General features: G+C 38.4%; 1 pseudogene; it reads left to right on the forward strand.

Moving 5' to 3' along the window:
• Positions 1–1,365: 1,365 nt before the first annotated feature.
• On the forward strand, positions 1,366–16,095 carry LOC114698191 (annotated as a pseudogene).
• Positions 16,096–16,566: the final 471 nt, after the last annotated feature.

Consider the following 16,566-nt stretch of genomic DNA (forward strand, 5'->3'; position numbering starts at 1 on the left):
AAAATATAACAAGATAAAATAAAAACTTACACATTGGAATAGGATGAAACAAGCAGAAGGAAAAGAACCCAAGAAAAGGTACAAGAAAAAGATCTAGAATAGAGGAAGTTTCATAAACCTATTGTTCAAAGAACATAGCAATTAACTGAGTCCTAATCATAGTCTGTTATACTCATAGAACAGTGCCTTGCTCATTCATCCTCAGAGAAGTTTTTTTTTTGTTTGTTTGTTTGATTGTTTGTTTTCTGCAGCAGATGGGAACAAATACAAAGATCCACAGTCAGACATTATGAAGAGAGTATGAGACCTTGTAACACTTGGCCCAAATGGGATGGAGGCTTCCATCAGGTCCCTTCCTTCAGAACCAGGGAACATTTGGGAAGAGGAGGCAGAAAGAGGGTGAGAGCCAGAGGGGATGGAGAACACCAAGGACACAAGGCCCTCTGAATACACAAGGTCCATGCACATGTGAAGTCACAGAGACTGAAGCATGCTGTACATATTTGCACCAGACAGGGTCCCAGAGTTGAAAGGAAAACAGGACACATGTCCATGCTTTCTTATATTGGCTTTACTCTCTAAACATCCAAGAAATTCAAGGTGACTTCAGCAATAATTAATAGTAAAATATAAAATACCCCTTCTACAATTCTAGGATGTTTAAAAAAAACAGTTTTCCCCTGATTATTTCTTAGACTGATTGAACAAATGACAACTGTCTTTAGAAAACTATAATTATACATCCTAATGTGTAAATCAGGAGCTAGTAGGGTTATTAAAATAACATCAACTTAGGAAATATTTCTCACACAGCACAATACTGCACTTTGGACCAGGTATTTCTTTTCTCTGTGCATTATAAGTAATTAGCATTAGACATCATCCCTCATGGTATGACACAATGCAATGACTCTAGACTTTGTTAAATATTTCCTAGAGGTCAAAATCACCACTGGTGGAGTACCTCATAAGGCTTTGTCCTCTTGAATAAGTTGTGTAATTGAAGACAATCTGGTTTTATTTAGAAAAGGAGGAAAAGGTTAATAATAATGATAAATAATCTATCCTGTTAGCTGCATTATAAGATTTTAGTTGAATTTGTCCTCTGATAGAAAGGACATTTCTAGAAGATGTGTTTTGTTTTTTGCCTTTTCCTCCTAGTAACTGGTATATATGGTGTGCCTAATACATTTTTATTAAATTGACATATGAATTATGCATTGGGTAAGGGATTTTGTTAGTGCTTTTCCCCCTCTATGCAGCATGCATTACAACACGGATTCTATGAGAATCCATGCTTTCTTTGGAGAAATGCTTTTAGGTTTATAACCAAAGATGTAGAAAGCATATTTTCTAACTCGAGCGATGACGGTAAAGCAATGAGATGGAAGTGAGGGGTGAAGGAGAGGTGAAGTTACTATTTGTAAAGATGGAAAACTTGTCTAAGTGTAGAACGGAGTGGAACTACCAAGATGGATGCATAAATAATAGCAGGCACCGGTCCAGACCAGTAACTTGCTTGTTGCTCTTGACCAGGAAGCCAAAGTCAGTTTGGCTTTTGACTGAAAATCTTACTCATGACTTTGCTTCTGAACAAGCCGTTCCTAAAACATTTGTCCTAAAGGAAGCTTTGCATTTGAATATTTGCCTTACTATAGAGATAGCTGATACACTGTCAGTCCACTTGGCACTGGAGTTTCACGTGGACATTTGTTTTTGTTTTTGTTTTTCCTGCTTGGATACTCAGTAAATGCTCAAGTTGTTGAACTAAATTAAAAAGTTAGTTCCTAACAAAGCATTCTAGAATTTTTGGACATCTGTGTATGTGCTGTGTACCTGGTCATTTGTGTGCAGGTATGTGTGCATGGACGCGCACTTAGAGGCCAGAGGCCTGTGTCAGGTGGTTTCCACAACAGATCTTCAATTTATTTTCTGAGTCAGAGTCTGTGGTTCCTGGGAGTCACCAATTCAGTAAGCCTCAGGGATCCTCCTGCATCCCCTCCCCAGTGCTCAAACAACAGGGACATGTTGCTGCATTTGACCTTTAATGTGAGTGCTGGGGATCGCAACACTGTTTTTGTACATGTGTGGCAGGTACTTTACCAACTGCGCCATATTTCTAAGTCCCAAGAAATCAGCATTTCACAAATATGTATGCTTATGTATGTTACTTTTTTGGAAATATTGAAAAGACTGAATCATAGTAAAAATTGACAGAAGACCTGCAGATAAACTCATGAGATATTAATACTGTAAATGGTATTTGAATTTACTCTGCATTTCTTAATTTTAAAAAGTAATATAATTTCATTATTTTTTGGTTCAACTTTCTCTACTGAAATCTGAACGGATATCGGGCTTCCTTCTAGGTGTCTCTCTGGATCATTACTTAGGTGCCGAGCAATTTGTCACAGCCTGGGTTTCTGCTTTCATTTAATAAATAAAAACCTAAATGTTATGATCCAAAACCACTGGTCTGTTGCGCAGTGATCCATGGGAGAAGAGTGAACTTATGTCTCTGTAAATTTGTTAGTCATCGGTGAGGAGAAGCAATGTTGACCTGGAAATGTCAAATCCCATTTAGAGGCGGCAAATACGTTGGAGGGGATACTTGATGTCTTTTGAGACGTATTAAGAAAGCACACTTTGGTGTGGGAGGCTGGAAGCCCTGGTAAATTAATGTGGAGATTGCGGTCTATCCAAATAATTTATCTCTGAATCCTATCTTCCAGAAGAAAAGAGTAAGTTTATAAAGGTTGCAACTTGAGTAAACGGTTTTAGGCAACACATGCTTTTAAGTAAGGAGTTGAAGTACTAACCCTGACCTTCAACCTCAGTTTCCCACCTCTGTGTCTTTCCGAAAATCTTATTAGGAACTGCTTATGACTTTTGCTACAAGCACATTGAAAGGGCAAACACCGGATCTGGAAATTATTTTGTAGACCTAGTTTGAAGAATTAGGTTACAGAGACATTTTCTAGCCACTTCTGGCTTAAAATTTGTTGTTGTTTAAGCCATTTTTAAGTCAAAATTCAAAAAAAAAATTAAGGAAATAACTAGATTGTATACATAATAATGCCATAGCAGGATAAAATAAAATGATTTACATTTCTTAACTAATTGCATATATCCTCCTATAGTCCGTGGACACAACCTTCATTACTGCCAGAAGATGGAAATGATTCTTATCTTTTCAGAGCATCATTTGGTGGTGACCACATTGTGTATGATCTATTCATAAGCTAATCACCTGACTGAGTGTCTATACCAAAACCTCACTGAAAACATCTGCTTCCATTGACTTAAGAATTCATACTTTCTTCCTGACATTTTTGCTATGATTCCTCCTCCCTTTTCTCTCTTTAATGCATTATTCAAGCTTTAGATTTTTCTCTTTCTGATGTGTAAACTCCCATTGAGTAACTCAGACAATGTCCATGCCGCTTCAATTGGCATTCCGAAGCTTCTCCTGACAGACTCAGCACTTCCTGGTTTTAAGTACTGCTCTGTCTCCCATCTGTCTTTGGAGAGCCAGCTGGAATACTTTCTTGCTCCACATTTAGCCTGCCTCTAGCCCTTTGATTCACCCCGCTCCCTCCTATTCCATTGGCTCCCATGCAATCCCCTCATCTCTTCTTTTTTTTTTTTTTTTTTGTAACAGTTAGACTAAGTGTCTTTCTAAACACCCTCTCTGGGCCTATGCACATTTCCTGTGATGTAATGTATTGTGAGGATTGATTTTGTGCTCTCTCCAGCCCATTAGTCAGTGAGCTCCTTGAGGGGCCTGACCATGCAAAATAAATGGCTGCTAAGTGCTAAGTAAATGCAGGAAGAATTGAGAGAGGAGGGGATTTTTCTCCTCCTCTGCTTTGTTTTGTCCTTCTGTGGTTATCTCCGGTTTAGTGAGAAGCCTCTACGCCATTCTGAGGAGATGAAGAATTATTAGAAAAGAAACGTTTGCTTACGTTGCCTTTTAACTGAAACCTAGACACTAATAAAAAATAAAAGATAAATGTTTTGAGGAAAGTCTGATCGGTTTATGCCATAACGGTAGATTAGAAAGAGAGTAGGGAAAGAAATAAAGTACACTACCCTGGGGTCTCTGGGTGGCAGTATATGAGCAATCATGTTTGAAGCTGAATCAGGCATGTGAGGAAAGATGAGGTGTAAATACGTATGAGAGACTTAGAACTGAGACTGGAGAATAACTAGATTGGAAATCTTTGTGAATCAGGAAAGGAGGGAGAGATAACAGGCAACCTTTAGAGATCGATAAATTTTAGAATTGAGTCCAGAAATATCCTTTGCCATGATTGAAATTAGAAAGCTTTACACCAAGTAAAAGGAGCCAGTCAGTAACTGATGCAAAAAAAAAAAAAAAAAAAAAATACAGCTGATGGTCATAGGCCCATTCATATAAGATGCACAGCTTTGATAACGCTTCTCAGGTGGAAATTATGTTAGTGGGAGTGACAACCAAGGCAGTTAGAAGAACAAGAAAGGTGATAATGGACATATGGCTGTGTTTCTTGGTGGTACAACACTGTGGTAGTGTAGACAAATTTCTAAACAGTCTTATTAAATAAGGAACACAGAGCCAAATGTAGGGGTAAAGCCATAGAGATCAGAGAAATAGTGATAGCCACCAGCTAACTTTACTCACTACGCCACTGTAGCTTCCCCAGAGAGAACTTTCTTCCTGTCTAACTTGTGCATTTATTTCCTTGCTGTTCTGCCTTCTCATTGGCTCTTAGCCCAGCAACCTTACTTCCTCATCACTGCCTGTCTATACAGACCTCCAGGTCTCTATTGTTGGTACTGAGATTAAAGGTGTGTGTCACCCACCATGCTTGGCTGTGTCCTTGAACACAGAGACTCTGACTGCCATGTGATCAGATTAAGGGCATGTGCTACCACTACCTGACTTTTATTTATGCTGGCTATGTCCTCTGATCTCCAGGCAAACTTTATTTATTAACATACAAATAAAATAACACCACATTTCAGCACAAATAAAATGTCACCACATGGTATGAGATAGACAACTCTGAATATAGCAAAAATATGAATTATGCAACTTAAGTGGATGGATTGTTCTGTGGTAGAACTGTATTTTAGTAAATACCTTTGAGGTCAATCCCCACTTCTCACTTCTCTCCTTTGGTCCACTGTGGATCTTTCTCAGCTTTTGCTCCTTAAAACACTTATCTTTGGAGTGACAAGATGTTTAACATTTCCTTTGGAAGAAACTATACTATTCATTTAGGCTGTAGTTTGCAATAACATACAACATTAGAAAAGAGAAATGAACATTCCCCTATATAAAGTTGGCAGCTTTATATATGTGGCTGTGTCTATTTTACATGTATCTGAGGAAATAACGCAGAAAGGCTGTAAAGGAGATGTTTTGTCTAGCTGAATGTCACTTGGTTTCTTCCTGATTTTCATATTTGACCTAGTTTTCAATGGTTATAACTAGTTACTACTGAAGGATTTTTTTTTTAATGTTTGCAAGTTGAACCTGAACACTACTGGGAATGCTGGGCTCAGTGATTTTCATGGGCAAAACAGGCTCACTAGATGTGATAACAGGGTGAACACTGGAGCAAATGCATTTATATCCTGTTATCTCAAACACAGAGCCAATCTGGAGCCCTAATTCCTTGAGAAGATGATAAATGTTTTCTGCCAGTCTTTCCAACTGAACAAACTCTGTTTGATCGGTATTAATCACTTCTGGCAGGCAGTGCTCAAACTTGCTAGCTGCAATCTAGGTGAGAAGCCTGTCATCAGTATCACATAATGAAGCGACAGAGTGTGGGACAAAGAGAAGAAATATTTCTCTTCACCTAGCCATTGGGACTGTCAAGTTTAATAAGATATGAATTATGTATTTTCAAATGAACGGTACAAAATGCTGATTTTTAATCTAATTGTTTTCTCTTTCCTTGATTTTTATTTAAAATGTAAAGAGTGTCCCAAATAATACTTTGTCTTGTTTGTGCTACAGAGATTTCCCTCATGCTCCCAGATTCTCTTGGTGCTACTGCAAAAAAAGCTTTCTAAAACCAAGTTTCACCAGGAACAAGCCAGCACATATTAAGAAGCTGTGAACAAAGGCGTCTTTAGCCAGGCCAGAATAAGCAAGAAAAGAGTCTCAGTTGTGGAAGGCTTAGCCGTCTTAAAAGTGTATCCTACTCAGAAATGCTCCTTATCAGATTTGAATTTCTTATTTCCTACTTTCCAATGTCATATCCTCTAAAAAGTCACCAGATTAATTTTTTTTTTCCATTGAAAGAGCAAACCATGTCTGGGTGTGCTGTACCGTGTACTTAGCCACTTCTTAGAAAAGCTCACTCCCATTGTTAGCTTCCCAGTATCTAAATAGAAGTAACTCAATTTGCAAGAATGAATTTCCTGGAACAAAGCATGGGCAAAAATTGTAGCACTCTGCTTGATAAACCAACTTGTTTTTCCCTTGCTCCTTGAGAGAATCCACATACATTATCCTTTGAATAGTCTGCTGAAGGTGATTTAAATCCATTCACTTATATCGGTCTTGTGAGTGTGTGTGTGTGTGTGTGTGTGTGTGTGTGTGTGTGTGTGTGAAAGAGAGAGAGAGAGAGAGAGAGAGAGAGAGAGAGAGAGAGAGAGAGAGAGAGATGGAACATTTCTTTAAAAGGAAGAGGTTAATTGGTGTTCAATGGACATCTCTGTTATTATAATGATTCATTAATTATGTCAATTCCTGAGTTGCATGTTGTGGGATGGTCTGTATGTCAAATTACTCTGATTGGTCAATAAATAAAACACTGACTGGCCAGTGGCTAGGCAGGAAGTATAGGTGGGACTAACAGAGAGGAGAATTAAGGGGACAGGAAGGCAGAAGGAGTCACTGCCAGCCACCGCCATGACAAACAGCATGTGAAGATGCCAGTATGCCACGAGCCACGTGGCAAGGTATAGATTTATAGAAATGGATTAATTTAAGCTATAAGAACAGTTAGCAAGAAGCCTGCCACGGCCATACAGTTTGTAAGCAATAGAAGTCTCTGTGTTTACTTGGTTGGGTCTGAATGGCTGTGGGACTGACAGGTGACAAAGATTTGTCCTGACTGTGGGCAAGGCAGGAAAACTCTAGCTACAGTTGCATCTAGAATCTGACACTCAGTTTTACACATTAACTCAATTCATTCCTTCTGAAGTTAACCATTTTGAAGTGAATGAGAAATCTAGTGAAGCCATCTATGGGGAGAATAAAGCACTCCATTACTGAGAATAGACCAGTGAACTGAGCAGATCCATTTAAGCAATGTTGAGAAGATAGGACTAGGACAATCTTTAAAGCAGTAACATTTAAAAAAAAAGTATCTGAAAATTTAAATAGTACATTAGAATTTTTTTTTAAATCTGAGAAATGAAACCACTTCTATGGAGAAAGAAGCATTTACCCTTCAATTATTCCGCTGCTGTTCATGGCTACTCTGGTGCCTCAGTGCATCTGAATCCCTTGTATGTCTTCAAAAGTCTCTCTGTACTGTTTGTTTTTCTTGCACTGGAATTTCCAAAAAGGTTGCATGGTTTTCCAACAGCTGCTAACAAATATTCTAGTTTAGAAAGTATTTAATTGTCCCTTCACTATTTAATTTAATCTTTTAATGGTAAGTATAGTTGAGGTGTGTGCTTTCTAATATCAGTAGAAATTTGCTATTAATTTTAAGGTGCATGGAATTTGAAGATTTCCTTTTAAAGTTGTCAGCTAAGAGTTACGTGACATCTTCACAGCTTCTCTTTTCAGTCTTCGACTCTCACCCCCACAGGACACCTCTACCCATCACTGAAGTTGCTGGAAATTCATTTTCTTTCTGTAGAACTGGTAGAGGGGCAGACTTGAATTCTCCAGACTTGAATTCTCAGTTTTTGCAGACCTTTATACCTGAATTGTTTTATACTGTCAAGTAATTCAGCTCCTATTATAGTATTTCATATTCGTTTAATTTGATTATAATGAAAGTACATATGTGAATGGGTCTATGCAACCATTGCCCCCAAATCTGGCAAGTGCAGAGACTTGGCTTTGGAAAGAGCACTGTAACCACACAAAACTGGGTAGGTGTATAGGCAACAGGTTCATTTTTACCAGGAAATGTGAGAGAATGCAACCCACCCACAAGGAAAAGGATGCAATTGTTGGAAAAAGACATTGTTGCATTGATTAAACACATCCCAAAATTTTGTTGTAGGATGTTCATTGGCAAGACAGAAGAAATACCCCAATTGCAATTACAGAACATGTGAACCAAATTCCACAAAATATCAATAATTACTCTTAAAATGTTTGAACTTATGAGGTTGAAAAAAGAAGAAGAAACAAATTCATAAATGAAAGAGGTCCTTGCATTGTCCTACTTGTACAGATTGCTCCTACTACTGGATGTTGCTGAAAAGCACTGTGTTCAAAATTTTCCATGTTTTGTTCAACAGAGTACACATTTCTTTGTGGGAAGACCACTATCCAGTCACTGGAAAACCTTTAAATTATATTTATACACTATTTGAAATGTCTGTTTATGACTTTGTAAGCATGTTTGCCACCTTTCATTTTTTTTCTATTCTTGTATATTCCTTCTAGTTACATAGAGAAAACAATGTATGTATATATGCTACAAAAAATGTTAATGAAGTTATTACCATTCTATAAATTTCTTTGCTATGGAACAATCTTTGTACACTGTAAATATGTATTGCTTTCATTGTTAACAAAAAGCTGATTGACAGATAGCTGGGCAGGAAAAGACTGGGCTACACAGCCTGACACAGAGAGAATTCCAGAAAAAAGAAATGTGGAGACAGAGGAAATGCCAGCCAGCTGCCGAGGAAGCAGGACATGTAGAAAATGAGGTAACAAGGCATGAGCCATGTGGCATATATAAGAAATATGGATTAATTTATATGTAAGAGTTAGATAGTAACAAGTCAGAGCTCTTAGTCAATCATTTATAATTTATATTAAGTCTCCAAGTCAGTTATTTGGGAAGTGGAAACTGGCTACTTGGGACAGGAAAACTCAGCCTACAACAAGTGGTACCTAACATCTGGCACAGGATGAGCAAAAGGGTCCCAAGCACAGGCAAAAGAGTCACCCCTCTCTACTTCCAATGTTGGGAGTCCCACAAGAACACAAAGTTATACAGTCATAACATATATTCAAAGAACCTAGCTCAGACCCATACAGTGTCTATTCTTTTCTCATCACTCTCTGTAAGTCACTATGAGCCATACTAGTTGATTCCATGGGCTGTGTTCTCAGGGTGTCTTCCTCCCCTCTGTGGGGTTCCCTGAGCTCTCCCTAATGTTTGACAATGGATCTCTGCATCTGCTTCCATAAGTCTCTGGATGAAGCCTCTATGATAACCATTGGGGTAGGCACTAATCTATGAGCATAGCAGAGATATCATTAGGAAATATTTCATTGACTTTTTTTTCACATGTGTTTGGTTCTATCATAGGTTTCTAGGCTATCTAGCCTCTGGTTCCTGGCCATCCAGGTGGTATCAGGCATGGGCTCCTTTCTGCCATGGACCAAAAGTTGGACCAGTCATTGACTGGCCACTCCAATAAGCTCTGTGCCACTGCACATCTTGCAGACCAGATAGATTGTAGTTCAAAGATTTTTTGTGGCTGTTTTGGCATCCTGGTCCCACTGCTAGGAGCTTTGCCTGGTTGTAGAAGTTGGCTAGTTCAGTCTCCATATCCCCCATCACTAGGAGACAAGGATCACTACTGTAGAATCCAGGTAGTTTACACTGTACTAGGTTCCTATATCACCCTTCAAATGCTCCCACTTCTAGTCATCTTTCTTAGATCTCTTTCTCTCTCACTCTCTGTCTCTCTCATGAACCACCTGATACCTCCTATTCCCATCACCACCTACCCCAAGTCCATGCCCAAAATCTGCTTTCCCCTCCTAGGGAAATCCATGTGTCCCCTGAACCCCTCCTTGTTGCTTAGCCTCTCTGGGTCTGTGGATTGTAGCATGATTGCTTTATCTAACAGCTAGTGTCCACATATAAGTGAGTACATACCATGTTTGTCTTTCTGGGTCTGGGTTACCTCACTCAGGATGATCTTCTCTAGTTCCATTCACTTGCCTGCAAATTTCATAATGTCATTGTTTTTAACAGTTGTTCTTTTTACTTTCACGCTAGTCATTTTAATTTTGTCATAATACCCATCACATTATGAGTTCTCACACCAGAGGCTTTCATATTCTCTGTATTTTTATGTCACTTACAATTCTTGTCATATGTTTATAAATTCTTTTAAAATGTGCACTTGGAGTATTGGTTGGTCTCCATCCTGAAGAGATTATGCGGAGAACCTGAATACAAATCTATTCTTACACATAAATACGCTCACATTTTAAGTTAGGGAAGAGTCAGGACAAATTTCCCCTTTACTTAGGCTGTGAATAGACTCCAAATTCCAGTCAATAGCACTTATAATTATACCTCAGAATTAATTGTCTGTTCTAATAATTTTCTTAATGGCTACATGAGCTACCTAGGATCAAACAACCCATGAATCTTATTTGTCTAAGAAGTGATTTTACAGGTACAATAAATGTGTGGGTCTATTAATTGATTTTCAAATATGGTAAAGAAAATTGTTTCATTGCCTTGTGCTGTTTTATTAAATACTATTACACTTTACAAAATAGAATACAACTATGCATTGTACCTTAAATTTTAACAAATATTACAAAATATAATTAAAAATATTTTTAGATTTCATTTGTGCATGGAGGAGAGCATGCTACAGCACACTTGTGGAGGTCAGAGAACAACCTTCAGGGTTCTATTCCTCCTTTTACTATGTGGAATCTGGGGATCAAACCCAGGTCCTCAAGCTTGATTGAAGTACCTTGACTACTGACCCATATTGCTGCCCCTGAAATGTAAAATTTTGACATCAACTCTGACCTCTTATTCCGCAACGATTTCTAACTTTACAGCTTTCTCTATTTTGCCATACAATTTCAATGGATATGAGAATTTAAGTCCTAAAATGCCTCTACCTGGAAAATGCATCACTATTATTTTTCAATAATTTTTGATATTATTATATTACTTAATCATTTTCATCTTCCCTTCCCCCTCCAAGCCCTCCCAGTGTACCCCCAAGACTTGCTCTCTTTCAAGTTCATGACCTTTTGTTCTTCAATTGTTGTTGCTGCTGTTGTCATGTGTGTATGTATGTATGTATGTATGGATGGATATTCCTAAGTACACAAACCTAACATGCTCAATATTTTTAAGCATATTTTCTACATTGGTGCAAACATTATTCTTTTCAACCCCACCTTCAACATGTGCAAAGAAAACATGTGAGTTTCCTGACATTTATGTCTAAGTCATAAATATATACAATTGTTTGAAGATGAGATGAAAAAAAAATAAGCAAAGTGAGTTAAATGGAACCCACACAATTCCTTGTTATTGGAAGGCTATGGGCAGAAATTCCCAACAGTGACTGGGAAGTTATGATCAAGTTGGTTGTCATGGTACTGAGCTTGAGCTCCTGGCATGCATTTTTGTCTACCAATCATATGTATGGAGGAAGAGGCTTGTTTTCTCATTAATCCATTTTGGTAAGAGTGGAATATCAGCTGAGACACTGAGAAGAGAAAGCTAGCCTTATTAGCAGTTCTTCAAACTTCCTACTATACCATTAATAAATTGTTTTCTGCTAAATCTGTCAGCTTTGGACTTGTACTCTGACACAGACACACAGGATTCCCCTAGCACAACCCTTCCCCATCTTGGTTTACAATCAGATCTTGTTACTTTTTGTTGTCTTCAGAGTGGTCTCCTTGCATTGACTTTCCACATTTTCACTATTTAACATCAGAATATTCTCTAAAAAGAAATTTTTTTCTTACATTTTTACATATACTTGCTACTATGGTAGCATAATGTTCTTAAGTTATTGCCTATTTGCAGTAGATGGCTATTAATGTAGCCACCCACTGTGGAGAATTAGAGAATTCAGAATGATTAACCTTAAAGGAACATCCATATCACACTTCTTCCTTCAAGTGCTCAGAAAACATTGCACAAAGAGGGTTATATCGAATGGACAAACCAGAAGAGATGGATGACTATATGGAAGCAGTGTCTTCCACACACTATAGGGGGGTCTTCATTTATAAACTCACAGAAGTTGCAAGAATACCTACAAGACCTCTGCAAGTTCAAGCCAGCGAAATCACAAGATGGAGCAGGTAGGTAGGCCTGGGAACTTACCTGTAGCAGTAGAAGTATTGGCAATTATTAGATGCTAGAAGAGAGAGAATCCATTTTCTTTAAGAGTTTGACACTGAGCCGGGCGGTGGTGGCGCACGCCTTTAATCCCAGCACTCCGGAGGCAGAGTCAGTCGGATCTCTGTGAGTTCGAGGCCAGCCTGGGCTACCAAGTGAGCTCCAGGAAAGGTGCAAAGCTACGCAGAGAAACCCTGTCTCGAAAAACCACAAAAAAAAAAAAAAAGAAAAGAAAAAAAAGAGTTTGACACTGGTAGTTCAATCACACTCTATTGTCAGGCTACACATCCAAAAATACTTGGACAGCACAAATTAGACTAGACTGATAATAATAATAATAATAAAAAACTAAATTAAATTAGAGGACAGAAAGTTGGTTGAGAAGGAAGGGGGAACAAATATGGGGGAGTTAGGGAGGGGATAAATAAGATAGAAATACATTGCATAAAATCCTCAGAACTAAAAAAATGTGGAAAAAATGAGATTATGAGATTGCAATCAAATGTGTAGAACTAGAAAACGGTATACAGACTGAGGTGACCCAGTCCCTGAAATGTAAAAAGAACATGTTCTCAGTGATGGTGTGGATCCTATCACTGAATCTTTAGATTTGTTGTATTGTTTAATTTAGCACATCCTTATAGTCTAAGAAACTAGAAAGGGATTATTGGTGTGGAATGGAAAAAGCAGATATAAGGGAGAAGATATGAAGAAAAAAATGGCAATTATGACTAGGAAGGGGTCAAAGTGGAGGAAGACAGGAGGTTACAGCAAAGGAAGGGGAGGGAGAGAAGTAACCAACACCAAGAATGTACAAAAAGTCATTTGAAAATCTAGTATTTAAAATTCTTGATTTTATGATTACTTTTAAATTCTGTGTGTATGGGTGCCTCTGTGTGGAAGGTTGTGCATGCAAGAGCAGTGTCAGCAGAGACTAAAGGAAGCATTGGAGTCCCTGGGTCTAAAATTGCAGGGGTTTGTGAGCTGCCTGACCAGGGTAATCAGAATTGATACTGGTTCTGGGACTTGTTCATGGGTCCTCTGGAAGAGCAGTGAATGATCTTAACTGCCAAGCCATCTCTCCAGTCCCTAAATCTATTTTATAACACACACACTCACACACACACACACACACACACACACACACACACACACACATATTATATATATTTACATTGTTTGTTGTTTTATTGCTCCGTGGGGCGGGGAGGCAAAACAGCTCACAAATAAATCATATGGAAGCTGTTTTTTTCTTATAAATGCCCAACCTTAACTTGGCTTGTTTCTAGTCAGCTTTTTCTTAAATTATCCCATCTCTCTTTTGCCTCTGAGCTTTTACCTTTCTCTATTTATGCATATCTTTCTTTCTCCATAGTTTGCTGTGTAACTGGATGGTTAACCCCTGGAGTCATCCTCTCCTACTCTTTCTCACTCCTTGGATCTCTCTTTTTTCCTTCTATTTCTTCTATCTGCTTGCCAGCCCCACCTATCCTTTTTCCTGACTTGCTGTTAGCAGTTCAGCTCTTTATTAGACCAACCAGCTGTTTTTAACAGGCAAAGTAACACAGCCTCAAAGAGTTAAACAACTGCAGCATAAAAGAATGTAGCACATCTTTGCATCATTAAAACAAATGTTCCACTGCATAAACAAATGTAACACATCCTAAAATAATATTCCACAACAATATACATATAGATAGATATTGGTGAAATTATTAAGGCCACTCCACGTAGTTAAGAGGGAGATTTATTAGTGGTGTGACTTACAAATGAAGGGATAGGTAGGTCGCAGGGTCTGGGGAAGGTGTGTTGCAGTCTGGTGGTATTCTCACAAGAACTCTGCTTGGTCAACTTCCACTGTCCAGGGTCCAGGAACAAAGAGAGCGTGGCGCATCCAGATCTCAGGTCTTCATGGCCCTCTCTTGGCCCGGCCTTGTAGGCATGATAGTTACAAAAGCCTCAATGGGGGTTGAAACTTCTAGACCAAAGCTGGAATGGCTACCCACTACAGATAGATAATAGATAATAGGTAGATAAATAGATAGATATATAGATACATAGATAGATAAGGATAGATAGAATGCACATGTATCTATTCCTATAAAAGACCTTAATTGGAGTTATGCTACATAGGGAATAATATTCCTTCCAGAAGCCATAAGTTGCTAAATACAAATCCTAACACCTGGGATACCTACTTTTGAGGTGTTGGTCAGTAGTGTCCTGCAGACCTCTTAGACTATGTACCATCTATTGCTAATACTTTTGGTATAGTTTCCACAACTTTATGGTAAACCTCTATTGATAAAGACACCACACACTTTAATCATGGGATATGGAGAAATCAAGTTAGGACTGAACAGTAAATGTACTCCCTGCTACCTAGACTTCACAACACCAGAATGTGTAATGGGGATTTTCAAGGAAATGAAATCTGCAATGGTCTTGACAAACTGTGAACCTGGTGAGAAAAGAAAGTAACCAGAGAAATATATACCCATATATACAATAGTGGTACTAATGTTATGAAAGGAACAGACTGCTTTCCAATTGGATTTAAGGCTCAATATGCCTGAAGAAGCACATCACTTGTATGTATGCTTATATATTGTGTTTTATGACAGAGAACGCTGGTTCTGTTATTTTTAAATTGAATATGTGATTTCTTCATAGTTATTTAATATTTTTCTTTACTGCTGGTCCTTCAACACAAACTATTCTTTATGTGTGATGAAAAATTTTCAAGAACTGCATATCAATAAGTGTACAATGGTTATGTACATTGAAAACAGTGTAGCTTAATTCTAGCTTTCAGAAGCCTGAAAAAAATCACAGAAGCCTGGATTTGCAAAGCCTGCTCTGAAATTGCTTTTCAGATTCTAAAGTGATGGAGAATAAATGTTTCAACTTGTATTATAAAACTCCACTTGTGATTTAAAAATTATATTTGAAATAAATGATTAAACTGTTAAAACATGTATTAGGAAACGCTGTGATATTCTATACGGCAATGTGCACAGCTAGCTGTTTTATTACTGCAGAAAGGAGGCAGAAATACAAATGGTTTTTGTTACAGCCCTGTACTCCATTCCAGTGTCTCAGTATTTGCAACTGAAACAATTTTGTGGGTTTTTAAAATCAAAATAAGAAGATATTAGAGCTCTTTTCTCCAGGGAGCCACGGAAGAAGATCCTCTTGTGATCCTGGGCAACCACCCCTCCATGCTATTATCAGTATTGTAAAAACAAGATGTACCCAAAGTCATGCTTCTCTTTTGCATGCCAAATGACAAGATCTTTGACTTGGGAAGGAAGGAGGCAAAAGTTGATAAATACATACTTTGTGGCCACATGATGTAGGATGAGACTAGGCAACTGATCTGTGAAGTCTTGGAGGCTTCCTGTATTTGTACCAAGAAATGCATTATAAAGAGTTGTGGGAAAGATGGCTTTCATACATGAGTGAGGCTTCAACCTTCCCACATCACCTGCATCAACAAGATGCTGTCCTGTCCTGGGGCTGATATATTCCGTACTGTTATGTACAGTGCCTTTTGGAACCCCAGGGCACAGAGGCCAGGGTTCACATTGGTTAGGTCATTAGATCCATACAAACAAAACTGCAGGAAGGAAGACAAGATTGAGGCTCCAAGGAGAGCCAAGTTCAGAAGATCCACACCTCAAAGAAGTGGTGTTTCACCAGGTGTAATGCAGGTGGATCTGAAGACAAGGTAGCTGAAAAGCGACTCTTCTCCAATGGCTGTGGAGTCAAATAAATCCCATTTCTGGTCTCCTGGACAAGTAACAGGCCTTGCAGTACTAAGATCTTCCACTGTGCTCTCTTATATCCAACCAAATCATGTTCAGTAATAAATTTCACATCTAGTCTGGGAAAAAAAAAGGAGGAAGAGGAGGAGGGGAAGGAGGAGGAGGAAGAGGAGGAGGAGGAGGAGGAGGAGGAGAAGAAGAAGAAGAAGAAGAAGAAGGATTATTAGTGCTAGAGAGATGACTCTAGTGGTTTAGGGCAAATACTGCTCAAGGTGACTGTCTAAAATTTTAGTCCCAGGGATCTGATGCCCTTTTCTTGCCTCTGCAGGCACCAGGCATGTACATAGCACTCATACAGATATTCAGGGTAAATGTTCAAACGCATGAAATCAATACAACTTTTTTAAAATTTTAATTTGTTTGAAAAAGAAGGTATCTCCAAGTGAGGTATGGAAGTGCCTATCTGTGGGTTCCAGTTA

This window comes from Peromyscus leucopus, chromosome 12 (genome assembly GCF_004664715.2).
Source record: "Peromyscus leucopus breed LL Stock chromosome 12, UCI_PerLeu_2.1, whole genome shotgun sequence".
Lineage (NCBI taxonomy): Eukaryota > Metazoa > Chordata > Mammalia > Rodentia > Cricetidae > Peromyscus > Peromyscus leucopus.